Source organism: Ornithodoros turicata, chromosome 1 (genome assembly GCF_037126465.1).
Source record: "Ornithodoros turicata isolate Travis chromosome 1, ASM3712646v1, whole genome shotgun sequence".
Classification (NCBI taxonomy): domain Eukaryota; kingdom Metazoa; phylum Arthropoda; class Arachnida; order Ixodida; family Argasidae; genus Ornithodoros; species Ornithodoros turicata.
The window spans coordinates 151,540,534-151,563,510 of NC_088201.1; the positions used below are offsets into that span (position 1 = coordinate 151,540,534).

The window sequence follows — 22,977 nt, forward strand, 5'->3', positions numbered from 1 at the left end:
GACAACAAACGAAAACTTCAGAGTTTGAAAGAGAACTGTAATTTATCGAAATAAACAAGTGTATAACTGAAACAATAAATGTAATTTTGTCATCATTATAATGAATTCTACGCATCACACTGAAAAACACCTTGCATTTAGCATGGCTAGACTGAGAACAGTGATCGCCAAGGAAACGAATATTCCACAATTTGTGTAAGAATTCTCATATGGAACGAGACCTGACCACCAAATAGGTTTTACTCGACTACACTCTGTACAAGTTCAACACCCGAAGGATAGAATTGCCGGAGAAGGATCGGCCATTGAAATTTAGAGACATGATACATCAGTCTGTGATTACAAAAAAGGATCTCTAATCTAATGTGAAAACTTATCATATTTCTCAATCAGTTGCACTAGCCCAGACGTAGTAAAAGAAGAAGTAAAGGCGTCTTTGACAAGCAACTCGTTTGGAGTACGGAACAAATAAATAAATATTTTTGTCAGCACAGTTGTCCGTTTGTATGACTGGATCGGAAAAACGAGCCGTCCAAGATATGTCCAAACGGGAAATAAGGCAAGATAAGTGATTACGGCGGGATAACTCAAAGCGTTCGCGACACAGTGTCATCGACTTTTACAATCTCATTCGGGTTCAGTGCCTGGGAGATAATACGAAGCCTTCGCGAAAAGCGAATCTATATCAGATGCCGCAATGCAAACGAAAGATTTTACGAGCATGACGTCCAGGCCAAGTCTACATTTCTAATCACGTAAGTCTTCGTAACACACGGCACACAAACGTATATGAAATAATTTCCAAGTGGCAATCAGATTTTGGGAGAAGCGGATCACACAACCGCCATCGGAAGTGCTTAACCAATATACAATGAAGATGAGCGTTATGCATAAACACAATGGAAGATATGTTATATTAATTATAATAACCAGATCAGCGCAGGTCGCACATAAACGTAAATCCAATTCACAAAATATATTCGAGATTTCCCGTAGCTATACAGAAGAACTATCACATTATTTTATGTTGAGTTCCAATGGCAGAGTCGGAGCAAGTGGCACACTTCGCAGTGGAGCGGCTTGATCTGGCCTAGAGCAAGTGATCCGAATCTGCGACTGGAACACTTGCGCCCAACTTGGAGTTTAGCCCTGGCCAATCTTCCTTGGTGGATGGCGGCCAGAGACGGAGGAAGAAGAAGAAGAATATTGTACTCATGTTCCAATACAACGCCATGTTTTGCAACATCAAGGTCCTCCTAATCTCCTAACGTTGCCCTGGTGATGTCTGGCATATTGCTTTCTTCAAGAAACAAAATTGCTAACGTACGACGCGAAATACTAGTCACGGCGAAGACGCGTCGGGAAGCGGCCAGGGGCGCGTTAAGCAGGCTCCCGAGCGCCATAACCCGGGTTTTCAGGGAACATACCCTTGGTGTCTCTACTTAATGGTGTTTGTGAGCCTATCCGGAAGCCGAGCGCCAGAGCCGCTGAGCGCGCGCCGCCTATCGAGCTTTCTTTAGTCGTCTGCTTTTAGGTAAACATAGCAGTAGACCATAGCAGTCATCTATAGTCGTATAACTATTTACCGCCGACATCCGATGATTCCGGAAACACAAAGAGCATGGGCGGTTGCAACGTGTTCCAACGGTTGCGCCACTTCGAAAGGCAGTACACCGGAACATGCGTCACGCTCCGGAACTGGCCTCGCTCTTCCCCAGCGTTCCCAGGCTCCCCGGCTCCGAAGAAGGGGTGCGCAGGGTGCACCCGGGAACGTGCACCGGAAGTCACTTCGGAGGTGTTAAGGGATCCCCTGAAAGAGGGAATGTTCCCGGAGCACGAACCTAACGCGCCCAACGTTACCGAAGCAGAGACAGGAAATAGGAAGCACGAGCGACAAGTGACACGTCACGTAGAGTTACGGTTGAATCTGCCTATTTTGGCGGAGCAGTCTGGGTTGCTCCCTGGAGCGACCTTGGCTCGAATGCCGCTCCGAAGCTCCCATTGGAAGACTCCTGAACTGTTCCCAATCTGTCAATGGAATAGACTTGCTCTCGGCGGAGCAACAAAACTTGCTCTGGAAACGCTCCGAATCTGCCATTGGAATTCAACATTAGTGTCATAGCCCCTAACGCTTTGAGTGATAAAGCATGCGCGGTGCTATGGTCACATAGATAGAGACATAATAAAAGTCTCCCGGCTTTGAGGACAAGAGTGAAAACCGAGATGAAAACAGTGCATATTTTCTACGTCTTGAATACCTTCATCAAGGTTCGTAGTGTTTGTTAGAATGAAAATTGTATAGTGGCCGATTTTATGATGGTTCAATGATAGATTATTTTCCTCTGTTGTTGTTTACGTGTCGCCGCGTGTTCATCTGTTCTTCAGCGTTAAGTCTGTGCTATAGTGTTAAGTCTGTGCTATTTCGCCTTTTGATAGATTGATTAGCTATTATTTCTCTATGTGTTGGATGGTGCGCAGGTTTGGCTCTCTATTAATTGTAGCTGTTGATTGTGTTGTTTCTCGTTATTCCCTTACGTCTATACTGTTCACTTAATAAGAAATTAAAAGTTGAGTAATGTTGGAATATGAAATTGAGATTCCCTATTGCGCTCGAAATGTTATGACAGATATTCACGCTATTGCAATGATGGTTCTCACGTATAGGAATATTAGACTTTTTATAATACAATTTGTAATTTGATTGTCATCATATTGATTAAGAATATCTTCTTTGCAGTGGTATAGATTTTATTTCCTCTTGTGTTCTTGTCGTTCGTGTTCCGTGGTCTTCCATACATCTATCGGCACCCGTCTTCAACAAATCAAGGCAGATAACGTTAGATCTGGTTGTTGGCTAAGCGCGTGCTATATGGTGAAGTTCATTTTTAACATGTCTATTTTCTGATGAGTTTGATTTTTCTTCTGATTTTCTGAATGATAGATTACTCTGTTGTTTTGATTAGGAATATATCTTCTTTGTAGTGGTATAAATTTTATTTCATCTTGTGTCCGTGTCATTCGTGTTCCGTGGTCTTCCATACATCTATTGGCACCCGTCTTCAACAAATCAGGGCAGATATCATTAGTTCCGTTTGTTGGCTAGGAGCGTGCTATGTGGTGAAGTTCATTTTGAACATGTCTATTTTCTGATGAGTTTGATTTTTTCTTCTGATTTTCTGAATGACAGATTACTCTGTTTGGTTCTCTATTAGCTGTTGATCGTGTTTCTCATTATTTCCTTGCGTGTGTGCTATTGTTTACGTTTGGATGGTGTGCCGTTTAAAGTGTTTCTCTGGTATTCGGTGCTAGCTCCGTGCATGTTTCTCGTTTTGATAGATTCTTTTTCAATTATTTTCCTGCATGTGTCTGTTGTTTACATGTTGGATTGTGCATTGTTTTGGCTCTCTATTAATGCTAGCTGTTGATTGTTTTGTTTCTCATTATTTCTGTATGTCTATGCTGTTTACTTAATAAGAAATTGATTAATTGTGTAATGTTGGAATAATCAACTTATCTTCCCTATTGCGCTCGAAAATGTTCGTAACTGTCACAGAACAGGCGTACGCCTCCCGTCTTCAACAAATCAGGGCAGATATTATTAGAGCTGGTTGTCGGCTAGGAGCGTGCTATGCGGTGAAGCTCATTTTTTAATATATGTTCTGTGTTGGATTCATAAAACAAAGTAAGGTTTGTATTGCCTCTTAGAATGAAAATTTATGGGGTTCGACTAGATGAAGTCACGAGGATGATTTTATTATAATTAAAACGATCGGTTATTATCCTCCTCTGTTGTTTTGATTAACCAATCTAGTGGTATAGATTTTATTTCCTCTTGTGTTCTTGTCCCATGGTCTTCCAGGGTCTGCGCTGTTCACATTTAATTACATACAACTATCAGAACTTCCCGCTATTGCACTGATGGTTCCCACGTATAGGAATATTAGACTTTTTATAATACAACTTGTAATTTTGATTGTAATCGTATTGATTAAGTATATACCTTCTTTGATTAAATGTGTTATCACTTCTGATTGATTGAAACCTTGTTGTGTGATTACAGTTAATAAAAAATATTGTTTGATCTGTGATATCTATTCAATGCTATCATACCTTTAATAAGTATATTCTTGTTACATGTATTGTGTTCCTTCTGCTGCAGGTTTTTGGCTGGGTTTTTCTCCTCCACACAGAGTCACAGCATAATTGCTTGCACTATTGATTTTAATAAACATATTTTCACTTGTACTTTTATGTATCGTTATCCTTTGCATGTCTCTGCATGTAAACCGTTCACCTGTTGTATCGGAAAAAATATGTGAAGTCGGCCCACGTATGGCCAAAGAAGTTTGCCCAGGTTGAAAAAAATACGCTACGATGAGCGCACGCGCAGCCCTCAGCGCGGGGAAAAATACGCGCAGGGCTCAGGGCAGGGGTCAGGGGTCCAGGTTTCTAACTCTCACCCATGTAGTTTCTGACCGCCCTATTACTATTTAATACACCATACAATTCATTTGAGGTATTATAATGCAAAATACTAATACTTGTATGAATTATACGAGTAATACTACAGGTTTTCCCGTCCATTTTAGTCCAAGTGTCATCTGAAATAATCCGAGCGGCATTCAATTTAATGCGGGCGCCATCTTAAAAAGTCCACATGTCATTTAATTTAATCCGGGTGGCATCTGAATTAATCCACGGTGTTTTTGAGCACTCACACGAGGGATATCCCCGCACAATATTCTACAGACACGTAGTGGAAGGAAAAGTAAAAGCTGCTGACAGGACATAAATTATACTGCGTCTTATGTTGAGCATTCGCACGGAACCGAGATATGGAGTGGTAAAGCAGAAGCATAGCAGACGACACCATTGGGCATGTCGTCTGCAACAGAATATCTTCTGACTGAGCTGCAGGATATTCCACACGGTTAGAAGAGCACGAAAAGGCATGACTCATATGGCAGACGACACCTCTGGTACTGTTGTCTGCTACAGAATATCTTCTGACTGAACTGCTGAATATTTCGCGCAATTAGAATAGCGCGAAAGGCATGGCTCACATAGCAGACGACACCACTGATGCTGTCGTTGGGGATGGATGCTGTCACATCTTTGGAGCTATGCATCGACGGCATGAGTCACTCCTGCTTCAGTACTACGACGTCGGCTCCTTCTGTACCGCCAGGTATTTCAGTTGAGTTCGGGCACCTTTTCGACGGAGCTCTTGGGCTGTGCAAGAATTACATCCACAAGGTGAAGGCGCGCCCTGATGTGAAGCCTGTTGCTGGGAAGCTACGCCGACTAACTCTCACTGTACGTCAGCCGCAGGATATTCCACGCGGTTAGAAGAGCACAAAATGCATGACTCACATGGCAGACGACACCATTGGTCCAGTTGTCTGCTGCGGAATATCTTGTGACTAAGCTGCGCGATGTGCGCGATGCCTTTCTGTGCTCTTCAAACTGCAGAAAATATCCTACGGCCGAGTCACAAGATATTCCTTCGCAGACGACGGCAACACTGGTGTAGTCTGCTATGAGCATCGTACCTTTTCGCGTTCTGCTAGTCGCGCGGAATATCCAACAGTTCAGTCAGAACATATTGTGTAGCAGACGACAGCACTAGTGGTGTCGTCTGCTATGAGTGTGGTGGCTTTCCGTGTTCTTCTAACCGCGTGGAACATCCTGCAGTTCAGTCACAAAATATCCTATAGCAGACGACAGCACCAGTTGTGTCGTCTGCTATGTGAGTCATGCCTTTTCGGGCTCTTCTAACTGCGCGGAATATCCAACAGTTCAATCATAAGATATTGTGTAGCAGACGACAGCACCAGTGCCGTCGTTTGCTGTACTTCCGCTCCAACAGCCAATATCTCAGCCTCGTGCGAATGTTCCAGATAAGACACGGCACAACTTCAGTTCCATCAGCTGTTTCTTTTTTACTTTTTCTTCCAATAAAATACTCTACAAAAATGTTACTCGAGTGAACACGGTTATAGTGCTTAAAAACACCATGGATTAATTCAGATGGCACTCGGATTAAATTAAATAGCATCTGGATTTTTTCAGACGGCGCCCGCATTAAATTGAATGGCGCTCAGATTATTTTAGATGGCACTTGGACTAAAATGGACGGGAAAACCTGTAGTAATAACCCGAGTCGGTTATTCTAAAAGAAAAATAATGGAATAACCAGTTTCTGTAATAGTTGAGACAGTCATTCTCGATTGGCGTTTTAGTTTATGCGGTTACATGTCAACCTGTTGTGAAAGGGACAGTCTTGTAGTGCATGTCTATTCGATCTAGAAATAAAAATGCTAAGAACAGGCTGTTCGATGTTGTGCGACCATCTATAGTCCAACTGCCTGCAGGTGACTTTACTGGGCACCCTAATTCAGACGACTCCCTTGTAAATGTACTATTGACTCTCATAAGGGCCGATGAACTAAAGAGAATGCAGAAGTGCGCGCAGTACCCTCGTTTCGAGGATTTGTGGTAACGAAATAGGAGCTGGCTGGGTTTGTATGTAAAAGTCTGCAGATGACCTACAGAGCGAGGGCTCTGTTCCCCACACCTTTGAAGAATCCCTCCCATCGTGAAAAAAGCTCATCGCACAACGAGGGGACGTCGTGACGTATGCTATTAGCCTCACGTGACCAGTGACGTGCAGCAGCACAGGTCAAGCATGCATAAAAGTTGCGTGACCTGCGAAGGAACGGCTTGATCTTCTAAGTCTAAATATGCTGCAGTTGTGAATGCGACGTTGCAATATATTTTTGACAGTGTCGGTGCTACTGCATGGTAAGATAGCGAGGATCAATGGACGATTTTAAAAAGATGCGCGCGCCACCAAGCGCGCGCGTAAAGTAGCATGGGAACTTTGAGGGACACTACTCTGTCGTCTGCTTCGGTTACGGTTTACACCAGCAGACGCTTCCGCTGTACACACCGGGAATGTTGTTCTTCTTCTTCTACCCCCGCTTCTGGTCACCTTGCAATACTCTAGGACGCTCTAAGTTCCCATGATCCCTTGCGTGCCACAGGCGGCGCTTGCTTTTGTAAAAAGACCTTGAGTTTTAACCGTGAACGAATCTTTAAAGATTTTTAATTGAATGCCACAAGATATGCATGTGCCAATTACCATACTTCATGCCATTTTTAGATTTTTGTCTTAATGTTTTGTATTTTCTCTTTACTGCTTATATGTTTTCCTTTGTATCCGTCTGCACAGACTACGGTACGAACCACATCCCACGGGAACAGGCGACGCCACGGCTTACCACCTGCAGGGTCCTTCGAAGGTACCAGGCAGAGACGATTTGCACCCGCGCACTCCAGGTCGACGGTCTTCAGTATCAGTTATTAGTAAGTATCAGTAGTAGTATCAGTTAGTCTTATTTTGTATCAGTTCGTTTTATTTGCTGCAGTACATGCCGTAGACAAAAAAAAAAGGGGGGGGGTCAGCTGAGTTCTCCTTTAAGGAGGTCTTACAAGTTCATTGCGCTAAGACCATTCCAAATCTTGAGAAGGGTTGAGGATTGGGCTAGTTGGTAATGAGAGATCTGAACTGAGAGCGCAAGATACACGGACAAAGAACGGAGAAATAGACAGGACGGGCGCTAACTTCCAACTTCCAGTTTATTGAAGAAAATGAGCAAAAAGCAGAAACCCCTCACAACAATGGGGCTCAATCTTGATCTGCACATAGCGATCGTTATAGCTATTTTTCAAAATTTGCGCGGTCATTCCGTCACGCGCATTGGCCGTCGACCGGGGAGCACGAGCGTTTAGCAAGCGTTACGGGATAGCGCTAAGTTCAAAATCTAGCCCCATGTCACTTTCTGGGCGCACCGGTTCTGAGCACACCGGTTCTGAGGAGGATCAGTTCCTTTTCGGTTGGAGATACAGAAGGTGTGCTAACGCATACATCTTGATGGTTATTTATCTTTTCTGCTTCTATTATTTTCCTTGTTAGTTTAGTCTTGTTTCTTGCGACGATATGGCAATCTCGAAAGATAGGTTCACATCCATGAGTGTTACAATGATAAGCCAACCACCCCTCTTTTTTCTTGTTGTTCACATGATTCCGGTGTTCGCCGCGCAAGCGATCATTAATGCATCGCCCTGTTTGGCCTATATAACATTTTCCACAAGTGAGTGGTAACTTATACATCACTCCTTCATCACAGGGAACAAAGGGATTTCTGTGCTTTGTACTGCATGTGTGCGCAGCCTGGGGACAACTCAATTTACTTTAGTTACTCAGCTTTTCCGGGGCCGAGAAGACAACCCTTGCTCCTGCCCTTTCACCAATCTTTTTTAGGCGGTGCGAGATGTTATGCAGGTAGGGAATAACAACTACCCTACTTCTGTCGGGGTCGGGTGCCGTCAGTTGATTTAAGCCATGAGCTCGAATTTGCCTGAGCAAGGCTTCAACCACAGATACCACAACATGTGTTGGGTAACCTGCACTATGCAACCTCTCGGTTTGTCGTTGACGACACTCTGCCATTTGATGCGGGCAAGACTTCTGCAACGCATTACATAGGCAGTACTTGATAATCCCTCTTTTAACTAACTTTGAATGCGCAGACTTGTAAGGTAAGTGGTTTGTTTGCTCGCGGGCAGTACGCCCAACACATATGGTCTCCATTGAAGGTGACAGTAATGTCCAAAAACTTGATGGAACTGTTAACTGGCAACTCATGTGTAAGTTGGAAGTCAACTTAGTTGGAAGTTAGCGCCCGTCCTGTCTATTTCTCGGTTCTTTGTCCGTGTATCTTGCGCTCTCAGTTCAGACATTCTAAAGCGTCCCCTTTCATTCCGCAATAAGTGCGTCGGATACAGGAATACCTATGAAGTAACCCTGATTTTTCGTGATCTGTGTGACGCACCGTGCTAACGTGGACGGATTCTGAATTCGAATGTCCTCGGTTTGAAAAAAAAAACAAAACAAAAAAACAAATATAAAGTCTCATATTCGAAATTTTCTTCATGCTCGATTTGTAGTTCCGATTAAATGCCCGACGACTGGCATTCGCTTCGGTATCAGAAATATTCGAATTATGCCGAACCCTAACATCGAGACCCACCAATGTCACAAGCTCGGAGCGTCCCAGGCAGCACAATGTACTGAAAGTCGAATGCAAAAGGGGTAGATGGGTAGGTGGAAGGTCTTGAACAGCCTCGTGAAACTGAAGAACATTGACAACACCCATACCCCTATTGCACTCGACCTTTAGTACATTGTACGTGAAAGCACTGGTGTCTTTGCAAACACGAAGGCAGATAGAATATAGCAGTCATTGAATAGCTTGATATAGCTTCAGCTGCGATGATGCCCTTGACATCCATGGGAAAATGCACCTGCAGAGTAATCAAGCAAAAGCAAGGACACAAAAATGCTCGTATCAGCTATAAACGCGATATCTTTATTTGAGAGCTGTCATTTCTGTGTGCCTACGAGCCATCCAGTGTGATTTAAGGGGACCCAATCTTAGCACTCCATTTTCCTTATTTCTCTGGGATTTGAGCGATCTACTTTTTGTGTTTGTGGCCACTCGAATCCAAGGCTTTGGGCTCCGATTGTCCTCAACATTTGACATCTGTTACCGCTCAAGTAATCGTCGCGCGTACTGCGAGTGATTATAAAATTTCCTACACTCACGCGAGTTTCCTTATTGCATTATGTATTGCAGTTAGGCTCAAGCTGCTGAATTTTATTTGGCCTTTAAAATCATTTAGTTTAAAGATACATTCTTTCTTGTGCTGGTCAGTCTCATTACTTTCCTTCGTATTGTGAGAATTGCCTTAGACGGCTTTTCAATCTTCAAACACATTACTCTCTGGTAAATCTACATTCTACGATCAATCGATGACATCAGTTTAAGGGTTTTGATCATTTTTAATACCATTTGTTGAAGAAAACATGTTGTCGTTGAATTCTTCACCGTAAGTACGGAGAAGAAAGAAACGACAACATGTTAATAAGTTAATGAATTTTGGATAACTGAATACCCAATTATGAATATCCAACTTTGGTAATTGAAGTACCCAGTGTTTAAGTAAATTTTGTAGTTGCAAACGCTCTCCTACAGCATGTTCGGCTTGCCGTGTAAGTCACTTGCTAAAATGGCATATACTTTGCTCCGCTCTTTTTTTTATGAATTTTTAGCAGATACATCCAACGCGTCACAAAATTTTCATTAAAAAAACGAGCAGAGCAAAATATATGCCGTTTGTTTTAGCAGGTGGCTTACACGTTCAGGCGAACGTGCTGTAAGAGAAAGTTTGTAACTACTCGACAAGTAGTAAAAAATTTACTTCAACACTGGGTACTTCAGTTATCAAAATTGGGTATTCATAAGTGGGCATTCGATTATCTAAAATTTATTAACTATTTAATAAATGCTTCCTGAGAAATGCGAGATGACAAAAAGGGTAGCCTTCCATATGGATCGCGCTATCAACGCAAGGTGATGCTGCCTCTCCTTGCCAGTGTTAATGTTTGATCATTCAGCAGGTGCACGCGCGGGGGCAAGCTTTGGGATACAGTGCGGCAGCAGTACGATACGAATGAAGAGCTGCTATTCGTCAACATGTTCGCGAAGAGAAACGGTGCGCTCTACTTATGGCTCTTCTCGTCTCTCTGCGCGGCCCTTGCAGGTCATTACAATGTCTGCGACGTTGACCCCAGGACAGGTAATACGTCCTTCTCGGAAGGGAATAGCTTGAGCCGGAATTGGGGATTAGTGTTTTGTTGGACAATGAGATACATACAGATGTCATATTTGGGCATGCCATCTTGTAGATGTTACGTCAGATGCGGATGTCATATCCGAAATTTCGTCGACAAGAATGTCGCGAAGAACTCTTAATTCTTGTAATGGCTTCCATTTAGTGATGGGAAGTATTTGAAATACCCAGTGTTTAAGTAAATTTTTCACTCCTTGTACTTTGCGTAAGTACATTTGAATTTGTATAATTTGTAGAGTACTCTAAGTACTTTTCTTCGGCACCTTCCCTTGAAACCGTTAAGCGCCCAAATGACAATACAAGCGCAAAGCTCGGTCGGAAAGCCCTTTCGTTCGCGCCATATTAATGGGTCGGCATTAAATTATCCGTGTTCCCCAACTAGCTTTTGACAAAAATGCTTGCTAAAACGTTTCTAAAGATAACTTGCTGATCTCAAGCTGAAACAAACTTGCTATCATGCTAGGAGAAATGCCACATGAGAATACCCAAGATCCCGAACAGCTTATGGCGAATGGAGTTTTTGAGAAATTGTTGGTTGAGTGTATGTGGCACTGTTTGCGCGGTATGCGCATGAAAATTACATGTTTACGTCCATCTCTCTAAACCATTCCAGCAAAGATGAATCACTATTTATTTACACTTTACCGATTACATTAGCAGTTGTGGCAAAGCTATCCGACACGCGCACGTTACAATACTCTTCAGGCCGTCAGAACGTTTCTCATCAATGCGTCGTCATGCGAAGACACGCGTGCGAAGTTAATTTGAAAATCTATCTTCTCTCTATGCCTGTCCATGTAGTTCCCGGAGTAGACACGGTCTTTACTTACTTTCATGTTCATAGCGAAGACAGTCAGCAAAGCAACGGCGGGTCGAAACACTCTCAAAACACAACTCCTACAAACGAAATCACTACTGCAACAGGCATAGGAATCACTCACTCTCGCAGTGACTCCAAACTAACTTGGGTTTTGTACCTGAAGCCGGATACGGCTCCAGTGCAGGTGGCGACAATCTTGTTTCTCTCCTCGCTGTTGATTAGCTGCGGCGGCGCCTCATGACACGACAAAGTATTCGCAGACGGACACAGAAACCGTTGCCTGTGCTTCCATGGGAACTGAGGCAGAGCCGTTTATAGGGAGAGTCTGGCCATTAGGAGGAGCCTAACTTGAAGCGCGTCATGCGACGTCACGGCTAAGCAACCTCCCTCGCCGTGCTCTATTGTTGTCCCGTTGTCAGCCGGTCGCCGACGCCATATTGATGCTGATCGTTGTTTACGATGCAACGAGGGAAGACGTGCGTACATTGTCCTTCGAAAGTTTGGCAGTTTGGCAACGAAGCCCCCCTTATCACATGGGGCTGTGGGTAATAAGCCGATTATTCCTGTAGATTGCATTCATTGCGACAACATCAATATGGCGCGCACCAGATGGCTGTTAAGCCGATTCTGCTTGGATTCAGGCTTTTTAGGCGTCGCAACGACGAGTCTGACGTCCAAATAGGCTCCACCCACGAGGCAGCAAAAGATCAGAGAATGGCCAAACTCTCCCTATAAATGGCTCCGGACTGAGGGACATGTCCTTAGGTACAACGGTCCGCTGTGTCACGAAACACGCGAATACCGACCAATGAACTTCTTCCAGCGCTTCCATTATCATTACACGCACCAGGGTCACACACTGAAACTTTTGCACGGCCTAACTTTAATTGGGCAACGAAAGAACCTTTGATTTTCTGTGCACTCAAATATCATATACGGAAGCATGCGCCTACGATGTCTGAAGAACTTTCTAGGTGGGGTTTCTAAGGTATGAGCGTTCAAAATCTTCATTTTTTCATATGTCACGCGTTGAGCCGCTTCCATGCCTGACAGCAACCTGGCCCAGACCCCTAGATTTTGATATCGAATTATAGAGCTCATTCTCTGCTTTACGATAATACCTTTCTCGTTTCACTGGTGTGTGCACAAGTGCCGTAATAGCCGCAAGAATATGAGGATTTTCGTCGTCGCCACCAAATTTGCAAAAATGCTGCAAAATAACAAAACCACCACCGGAACCCAAGCACGAGAAGCCATGCAAAAAAATGCAAAGCCGTGAACGCGTTCGTTCGAAAGATATTGAATGCCAAATTCGCTATGCCTGAAATCGCGTCGGTTCTGCCATATTCTTTCTGATTTTTTTTTCTTCTCTGGAACTACGAAAACTAGCGAAAAAATGCTGATGTTCCCTTCTGAATCCGAGCCAGGCTATAACATATATTTTTTTTAACAAATATTACTCATGGTGCCCGGACCACCTTGCCTGAGTTGAGGTGGGATTACCCATTTATGAAAGAGGTGACGAGGAAAGGCGTAAAATCGTAATTGGTTCTTGTCAAACGAAAAGAAGGGAGAGAGTGTGTGGTACTCAGAACGTAGGTTGCGCGCATATCTACTCATTGAAAATCCAGCGATTGTCTAGAAATTGTAAAATGATTGCGAAAATATCCACTACAAAGTGTGTCGGAAAAGAGAAAAAAAATAGGAAACGCGCATCTTAGTTTTTCGACCTCGCTTTTGTTCGAGATACCTGAGCGGTATCTGAGCCATCCACAGTTTATAGCTTATTCACAGAACCATGGAAACAAACACCCATGGGTCGTATATTCTTTTCTCACGCACTTCTCGTATTGATTTGAAACAATGATGAGCTCGACCTAAAGCTTTAGCGCATTGAAGCGAGAGTGTTCGCCATTTTGTGTGTGTGTGTGTGTTACCATTGTAGCACCGTTGATTGAACCTAAGTTGAACCGAATACGTAAATGTATTTGCAAATACAAAACGGCAGCATCTGTGCATCACTTCTGTACATGTAAAGACATACTTGACGCGGTGGCAAGAGGCGCTACGCTTGTTGTCATACCCTAGCGGCATAGCGTCAGACGCGGCAGTTAAAACATGTAACCTTCTTTGACCCTGTTACCTTTCGCACGTCTGCACGGCTGCAGTGTCAGCAGTCAGACCCACCATCATTGGCGAAATCATGAAAGTCTCAGTCATGACAATGTCCATGACTGAGTACACATGTTTATACGTGCTGCTTGACTTAAATTGGTAGCGCTTGCATTAAATTGGTTGGATTAAACCAAATTGAATTAATTTGGTTCACTGGTGGATTAAATTGTGTAGCACTTGGATTACATTGAGTGACCAATGGATTAAATGAGCGGGAAAACGTATAGTGTGGTGGGTATCCTGTGGCCACAAATCTGCTCACCGTCGTCCTGAGCGCTGGAACAGGGGCATGGAAGAAGAAGAAGAAATTGAACTCGCACAGCAACTGTTTATTACGAACCGAACGTCTCCAAAAACATCCAAGTGGGGAAATGGGTACGATGGGTACGTGGGGAAATGAGTACAAGGGTTTACTCACACAGTCACCCCTTGCGGGTGCCTGTCAGGAATAACAACAACCGTTTTCATTTGTACATTTATGTTGCTTTCGTCATCATCATGTCAGCCGGCCCGAGGCGACGGCCACGTATGGGAAGGGCAACCTCGGAGGCACTTGAAGCTCCGTGCTTGCTCTAAGAGCCAAGAACACACGAAATCACAATAACATGTGGACATTGAAAACGACAGTTTAATATCACCCGAGGACACGAGGGGAATATTACCGCTGTTACAGTCACTATATAAGCTTACGCTTACAGTATCGACACGCTTTTCCCCTATTCAAGATTCCGCTCCGGGCGCCCATTCGCTCTGAGAGATCACGTGATCTGGTGCGTGCCGTGTGCGTAGCCGTGGACGCTGCCTTTTTGTTGCTCGAAGCTGCTGCCGTGATTGCGCCGTTTTGTATGCGTTTTTAAGGCTTAGTAGACCGCGAAATGCCGTGTTGCGCGGCTCTTTACTGAAAAAACAGCACAGCGAAAGGCCATACGCTCTTCAGGTTTCCTCTAGTAAAGTGAGATGGTCAACGTCTCGAGGCGTGGCTTCGAATCGTGAACAGGACATTCGAGGCTTTGCAGGTATGTGTATTTCATCTTATTAGCAGTATATTGCCACTGTTCAACCTAAGTAAGTTCTCCTGCGTTATAAACACCGAGCTACTGCTTTAAATCAATTCCCTTTTGAAGCGGGGCGTAGTCGGACGACAGCCGTTCTTGAAACATAACGTGCAGAATCATATTTTCTTCTTTTTCTGTGTCGTTTTCAGAAAACTTCCCTGCGATTAGAGCGTGCCCGCGGTCAACTTTGTCATTTCCCCGCGCGTGCTAACCGTAAAATGCCAGCTAGGTACCTTTCCCGTCTCAGCAGTCCCATCGCAATTGTTATATACAGTCGGACCTCGTTTTATGAACCCTCGATATACGAATTCCCTCAACTTACGAACGGCTCCACAGGGAACCAAACTTTTTCCGTGTATCTTGACCTCGTTTTACGAACCCTCGATATCCGAACTATGAACGGATTATGAGGGAACGGACCCAAAGTAGTCAAGCCATTCTGACCTCGATATACGAACGGGCGTTATGAACGTACAGAGGACAGGCCAATGGACCGGAGGATAATGAAAGTTCCTCAGTACATGCTGCCAAGGTCAAACATACAATGTCCCAACTCCACTACGTTCCACAAACATGATTCACCATTTCCTGAAAGAATAATTCGGGCGTTTACAGCCGAATGGTTGTGAGTTTGGACCAGGTCTCCGAGATGGAAACATCTTGCCGTTCCAAGAAAGCGTTCAGTCCTGAGAGCCGGTGACAAGCGTGATATTTGCCGTTGGAAACAGCTCATCCGCGCGCGATACGGTACTTTGAGGACCGGGTGCATGAGCCAAGTGTCAGACCTCTGTCATCTCTTGTAAACAGGATAGACCCTGCAGAGAGTATGGTGCAAAGCACAATTACGCAGTATTTTCAAAAATAAAACTTATTCAAATCAATTTCCCGTGGTTTTGTGAGGTATTTGTGCACTGCAGACTTCGGACCTCGATTTACGAATACCTCGATTTACGAACGATTTTCTGAGAAACGAAGGGTGTTCGTAAAGCGAGGTTTGACTGTATAAGCAAGCGCCTTGCACGTCGGTCTTGAGTGTACATGCACAAGAACATCTTCTGTGTGCGCTTCTATGTACGCTGTAACATCGCGGTGTAGCTACTGGGCCTCTTCCATAATGACACCTGCATGTTACCATGTCACCAAACATCTAGCATTGCACACCTTTTAGATAAGAATGAGATCTGCTACAACGTTTACGGTTCCCTTTTGTAGCACCATTTCGAGCCGGAGCAATTCCAGAAAGGCAGAGCTGACGGCAGGCTATTCCTTCTCTGGAATGCCATTCCCACGATACCCGAGACAGACACGAGTGCAAAAAAAGTGCAGTAATAAGCATCCAAGGAGCCCATCCCTGGCATCACTCACTGGACCAACAGGTATGGCTATGTGCTGCTGTCATAAACCTTTCTAATATAAAATCAATGTCAGATGATCAAAAATGTGTTCTACAAACCTTCAATAATATCTCTCAGCAGCCCTGTCACCAGCTGTCGGAACTGCACAGACTGGTACCATTGATGATGACGAGGTGGGGGAACCATTGATGCATTGTAATAGGTTTCTGGATGACGTTTCATCATCACATGATGGTAAGAAGCATGCAACCTCTCACACCGCAACATGCTTAATGTGAACAATATTATCTTATAGCATGTCGCTTAATGGTTGAGGAGCCTATTACACTACAAGAAGTCACGGAAGTCACCGCCCCTACCAGCGGTAAGAAATTATCGTCCCTATGGAATGAACCGCATGTAAAAGTATTTGGATCTCTTTGCAGCGGATGACGAGTTGCTTCAGCAGCTTCCTGTTGTTTGTGCAGCCACCGTCTCCACCAGCGGTGAGAAATTATTATCATTATGGAATGAACCGCATGTAAGACTATTCTTATTCTACTTTTCTTCCATTCAAAAGTTAGCTTTACAGCTGCTTCAACGGAAGTGGAGCACATACTGCTCATCGACCCTACATCCGCTAGTGCCGACAAACATGACACATCATTGTCACTGATCTCGTCGACAGTTTCGGTCGAAGATGGCTATGTACCCCCAAGTCATGAACGGCTATTCTGTGGTGGGAAACCATGCGAGCACGAGCTTCAAATCGTTGACTTGCGACGGCGTCTCAATAGTGCTCTAAAGAAAGTCCGCCAAATGGAAAAGAAAATGGAAACCCTGGAGAGTGAGCACCTTCCCACCCTTCCTATGCTAACCCGTTCGTGTGGCGGTACAACAATTTTCATTATCTTGATCCCTTTCCAGAGGACCCAAGGACATTCCTGTCCTCAGACCAGATTCGAAGTGTTGAAAATACAGACTCACGAGCTAATCGGTACATCCTCATTCTCCCCGTCAGTGTTTCAAAAGTGTAGAACCAGGGTTCAAGCTGCAATTTTTGTTCACAGTTGGGACGAGGCAACAGTGCTCAAAGCACTAAAGGCTCGACTCGCGTGTGGCCGTGGAGGCTATGAGTTCGTGAAGGAGCACCTCATGCCGCTTCCTTCTGAACGAACGTTGCAAAGGAAGATTGAAAACGTGAAGTTTGGACCAGGTACATGACTAAAACAGCAAATCACAGTTGTTCTTGATGGGGTCTTTGTCGTGCTTCTCCTAGGTGTGCTGAAAGAGCTTCTGCCAGCTCTGAAGGTCAAGCTGGAACAAATGCGTCCTCAGGAACGACGTTGTGCTGTCCTCCTTGATGAGATGCAACTAACTCCAGGCCCAGGCCAGGCTTTGGAAGCTCTGTGGCATAGGAGCTAGCAAGAAATTTGGTGCTAATGTATCCTGCTCCCACCCTTGTGACAATCAGCGAAAGCTGTACTTTTTGGCTGATCCTCCACATGTCCTGAAAAACATTCGTGGCCATCTCGTGAGGGGACAGCATATCCGCCTGCCAATGGATGTTGTTAAAGCTGAAAACCTCCCAACTGATGAGGTGAGTACACTCACAGACCCACTGAACCATGGCATTGCAAATGGCACTTTCTCTCAAGGTCTCAATACGACACATCAGACGTGTTGCAGAGATTGACGCTGCACGTGACTTAAAACTGGCGCCCCACCTGAAGTTGCGCTACCTGGACCCAAGCCACTACGAGAAGATGAACGTTGCCTCTGCAGTGGTAGTGTTAAACCATGCCGTTGCAGCAGCAATTAGGGTTCTCGTTAACCTTGACCTGCTTGGGAAAGAATCCCTCAGCACAGCTTGGTTTCTGGAGCAGGTTGACGAGTGGTTCACATTGATGTCGTCGAGGTCAATTACCACCGGCATGCGTGAACTAAAAGAGAACGAGCACAGAGATGCCCTTACAAAAAAATTGATCACCTTTCTACAGGAAGTGGGTAGAACATTAATCACCCAGCCATGAGACTGTGTATAGAAAGTATCCAGACTGTCTACCACCCACGTCACCTTTTTATGGGCAATTGGAACACACCTTCCTGTAGAACGTCTACCGACAATTTGGTGACTAAAAGTCTACCCACTGTCTGGCCAAAGTCTACCCACCAGGGATACCCTGGGCGGGCCAGGCCCCTCGATTTCTTCTCCGTTTTCTAAATTTGTGGTTCTAAAAATGATATTGCAACTGTACAGGTGCACAAATGTGAAAGATGTGAGGCAGTTTACAGACAAGTGCCAGCTGCACTGCAAACAATATTCCCTGAGAAAAAAAAAACAACTCTAAATGCATGGCAGCTGTATTAATTGTGAACACAGTGAAAAAGACTGAAAAGTTTTTTCGAGATATATGACACAAAATCGTGAAATTCACATGCCGCTGTATTCCTACATTACGTGTTAACCCGAGCTAAAAGATGTGTTCTTGTTGTTTAATGGCTAATCATTATTATGATTGGATACTGTATTATAGAAACATGCACCAGCCTGTAAAAATTACTGTCTATCATTTCATGAAATAGTGTTTGGCCTGTATCATTATCAGACACCCACACCACATGTTATGTGTTCATAAAGCAATATATTCACTGAAATGTACAGTGCAGTAGCTTTCTCCAGCACAGCAGCTTGGAATGGCTCCTGAAATCAGAACAAAACATGAAATTAAGAACATTGAGTGTAAGGCATACGAAAAGACAAGACATATTTATGTATTAACTGAAGTGCTCAACACACAGTTTGAATCTGCGCACTTTAAAAAGCACAATGCACATACGTGGACAAAGTACGTGAAAGCACAGAAGTATTTGTGTTGTGCCCTGTAGTATTCAGCTTATCCTAACAAACACATGCAGAAGATGCAAGGAACAATACCAAGACTCACAAATAGGGCCTCAAAAGCACAATGGTTAACGGTCAAAAGTATGACATTTTGGGAAATGTGGACCAAACAGAAATAGTCAGCACCAAATTGCAGACTAAGAAAGGGCTAATGGGATACCTACCTTTCAACTTTACCCCAGTTCGCAGATGAGTGACAGAACGCAAACAGGTATGCTACTTAAGCTTGATTACCATTGGGGTGCTTTGTTCCGCTTTCAGTGCTGATGTGTCCAAAATAACTGTGAAATAAAAAGGAGGGGATTTTTCAACAATCATAATTTTTCATGCTATAGCATCTCAGGTGCTGAACTGCCTTCAAAGCTTCATGTGCAGGTCGGCCATCTGTTCATGAATTAGAGAAGGCCCCTAATTTTCTTCTGCCACCAGGAACTGGCACAATAAAATTTGCAAACCTAGCTGTCCACAAGTCAATGTATCACAACCAAGTTTGCCAATAACACCACGTTGCCTAGAGCAGCAGCAGGTTTTTCGGTATCTGTGAAACCAAGGAATAGAAAGACAAAAAAAAAAGAAAGAAACATTTGAAACACATGACCGTGAAACTTATTCTCACCCCACGGTAAGAATGAACAATACAAGGACGAATACAGCGGAGTAGTTGTCGACTACGTGATAACGATTTATGATACGATGAGTGTAATACATGAGAACGCATACCATTGCATGGATTGTAACATAAGAAACGTTGGTGGCAGGCACTGCACATCGTAGTTGAAATACACTCCGAGCTGAAGCGCCAATCCTTTCTCCACGCTCCTTGCAGTTAGCGTTTTGTCATTGTCCAAGGGAAGAACAATGCCTGAGAAGTGTAGTAGTGATGACCCTATAAGAGAGATAGATGTACATAAATCTATTGCAGTGACTGCAAATGCTTTGAGAGCCCATGTTGCAGCTGCAGCACAGATCCTTGTTTTGTGACAGCATACTTTCTTTCAGTTGCACAAAACAGAAATATGTTTTACACAAAGAAGAAGAAATGACCACTGCGAGGTGCCAATAGCAGTAAAAAAAAACTTCCAAGAAATGGAAGCCATATAGCCAGCCTCATACCAATAGCAGAGGCATGGTGTTGGGGGCCCTCACTCCACAGCTGTCTGGCCAGCTTTGTGCTAAAGAAAGATTGGATACCTCACTCAGTAATGCAAACAGTTGAACTCTCATATAATAATCATCAGACACAAGAAAATATGCAAGATTAAACACAAACAAAATATATAATAAAAAAATAACCATAAAGCATTGTGCGCTCGTTACTCCTTGCAAAATTTTTCTCTGCACTTTGCCGTATCAATGATGGACCGGAAACAGAGACAATGGAGAAAATCGCCTGTGATTGCCTAGTTGCTGCCTTTAGAACTGCGTGTCTGAATTAAAGTTCATTCACCCCGCCCTAACACAACCTTCAGACATCAATCATATTACTTTGATCTTTGACATTTTCGTTTTTATGTGTGTCACCAAGAAATGTGTCAATGATCATATTATCACAGAACTCTCAGAATCAAGACGGTGCATGAGAACTTACAGTGTGGAACGAGGTGCAGACCTCATAGTCTTCATTAAAATATGCACAGACCGGCTTCAACACAAAGATATGTTTTCCTGGGCAGCCATGTTCATCACTGGAGCCCTATATGGGCTGCAGCAACTTTCTTGTTTGCGGCTTCCATTCCAGTCTCCTTGGGTACATGACACAGATACGTTATGCATAGATGAATGTATTTGGAAGTGCCTTTGATAGTCATAAAGGTATACTTGAGATAGCTTGCATTCACAGAAGGAAACATACTCGTTTGCTGCTTGCTTCTTGTCTGTATACGCCCAGACCCTGTTTGGTAATAAAATAGAGAAAGAGATAAGTCCACGAAAGTATTAAAAAAGGGCGTATAGAGGAATATGCCTGAAAAGGAACAGGTGTTGTCTGCGTCAGAGTAAAAGCTGTGTAGCAAAAAAAAGTATTGTGCTGCAACACTATCACTTCATGCAAACACCGCTCAGCTAACGAAACGCGTCACATTATATCGTGCCCTTCGTCAGATTTTCGTTAAACTCAGAGACGCGCAAACGTTATTCTTCCCATTCAAAGCGGGCTCTGCTTCCTGGTGTGCCATCAGTGCGGTGCCGTAACTTGATACCCGTTCATATCAGGCGATGTCGTCGAACGCTTTTGGTGCTAACAACGAAGATATACTCAAGCGTATACGGAACAAGGAAAAATACGTCTCGGCAACTCTTTTACCAATATTTCTGCTACTGTTTAATCCACATGTTTGTTTCATGCAATCTGTATACAGCGGTGATATTTGCCTCATAAATAGTGCAAACACTTAAAACTATATGAACGACGGCTGTACACAATGGCCTCATTCGATCAACGTCGGTTAAACTAAATCAAGGGTCCCTCGACTTGGAAGTGCGATTCAACTCTCTTTCGACAGCACTGACAAGCATTTAAAATAAATCTTGCGTCCCGAATTAACATTACTAATTAAAAGGTGTAAGGGTACTCAATCTCGGTTGAGCGTTCAATCTCGTTAACCGGCGTTGGTGAACCCCGGCCGATTTCAAATGTCCACGAGAATGAACGCACACCCATCCACTAGTTCCAGAATGTTACACACTGCTCATTTTAGTGGTTTGAGAAGAAAGTTTTAAGAACATGCATGGCTACGACATGGACAGTGTTACAAGTGAGAACACAGCGGAAGGCGACAACATTCCGTTGAAGAAGGCGCCATTCACTACGTATTTGGTAACACACAACGGCGGCGCATATTTCCCTTTATTCCAAAAAGCTGACAGCATAAAGGACATAATAAGAGTTCACATACCTTCGAAATCTTATTGCGAAAGCCCACGAGTGAGGCACAGCTTTGGCTTTGACGATTTTGACAGTCGGGGCACGCTTGCGTTCCTCACACATGTGCCGGTTGCTGGAGGCCATGCAGATCCAGTGCGCATGCCCAGACACCTCCTCCCCCGCGAAATAACAGGAAACGCGCGTGATTTGAAAACACGGGATCGCGCCCGCGGCGATATGCCCTTATTTTTCACGACTATTTTTTTACAGTGTGCTGTTGCTGTGTCAATCTCCTGTTTGTTTCATGTCATTACGTAACCGTGACTCTTAACATATTGGTATTAGGAATTGTTCCACTTACTGTGATGCTTGAATTTCTGTGGATTTCACTGATGCTGCCCCATTGCATAAACATCTGCAGTCCCTTAATTGTAGAATTATTTGCGATACAACTGTTAATCAGAAATTTAGTACTTTTTTCTTAGTGAATATAAGATTTTATTTATTTTTCTGACGTGTCGCTTGTACAAACTTACTGCAGGTGAGCTTGCGGTCAAGGTCAAATTAATGTCACTAAAGTGTAATGTAATCAGTAACCACATTCCAAATTATTGCCATCCGCAATGAACAGCATGAAAGCGCTGTTGTAGTGGTACATTAATGGTCTACCAACAGTCTGCATACCAAGTCGTTAAAACGACCACAGCGGTGAAAGCTAAAGGAAAAGCACAAGAGGTAGGTAGACTGTCTGTATACCGGGTACAAAGGAAGGAGCAAACCATAGAAAGGTGACATGGTATAAAAGAAGTACATAAGAGGACCACTAAAAGGTGAAAACTGTTTTTGTAAGGGTGCTCTGGCCTTCTTGGATAAATTTGCAGGGCTGATGTCAACCATCATGATTCAGAAAGAAAACCAGTGCAGCTGCTTTAAACCCGTGCAGGCTGGTGTAATGGTGTCAACATACAGTGCAATTGCCCTACAGTCTTTCCTACTCAAGCAGCAGAACTTTAAACTTGTAATGCTGGGTAGGCTAAGTCAGGACGCCCTCGAGAACCTCTTTTCTT

General features: G+C 43.9%; 1 long non-coding RNA gene across 3 annotated transcripts; it reads right to left on the reverse strand.

Annotated features, from left to right (window-relative positions):
- Positions 1-18,767: 18,767 nt before the first annotated feature.
- LOC135371101 (uncharacterized) lies at positions 18,768-22,078 on the reverse strand. 3 transcript variants are annotated; one of them, XR_010415513.1, is made up of 7 exons: positions 21,942-22,078; positions 20,900-20,938; positions 20,636-20,789; positions 20,161-20,219; positions 19,768-19,933; positions 19,212-19,328; positions 18,768-18,846 (listed from the first exon to the last, which is right to left on the reverse strand). It is a non-coding gene; the product is annotated as an uncharacterized LOC135371101 (long non-coding RNA). The 3 variants fall into 3 exon arrangements; XR_010415512.1 differs by lacking the exon at positions 20,161-20,219; XR_010415514.1 differs by lacking the exons at positions 18,768-18,846; positions 19,212-19,328; positions 20,161-20,219 and adding an exon at positions 19,366-19,585.
- Between the last annotated feature and the right edge of the window lie 899 nt (positions 22,079-22,977).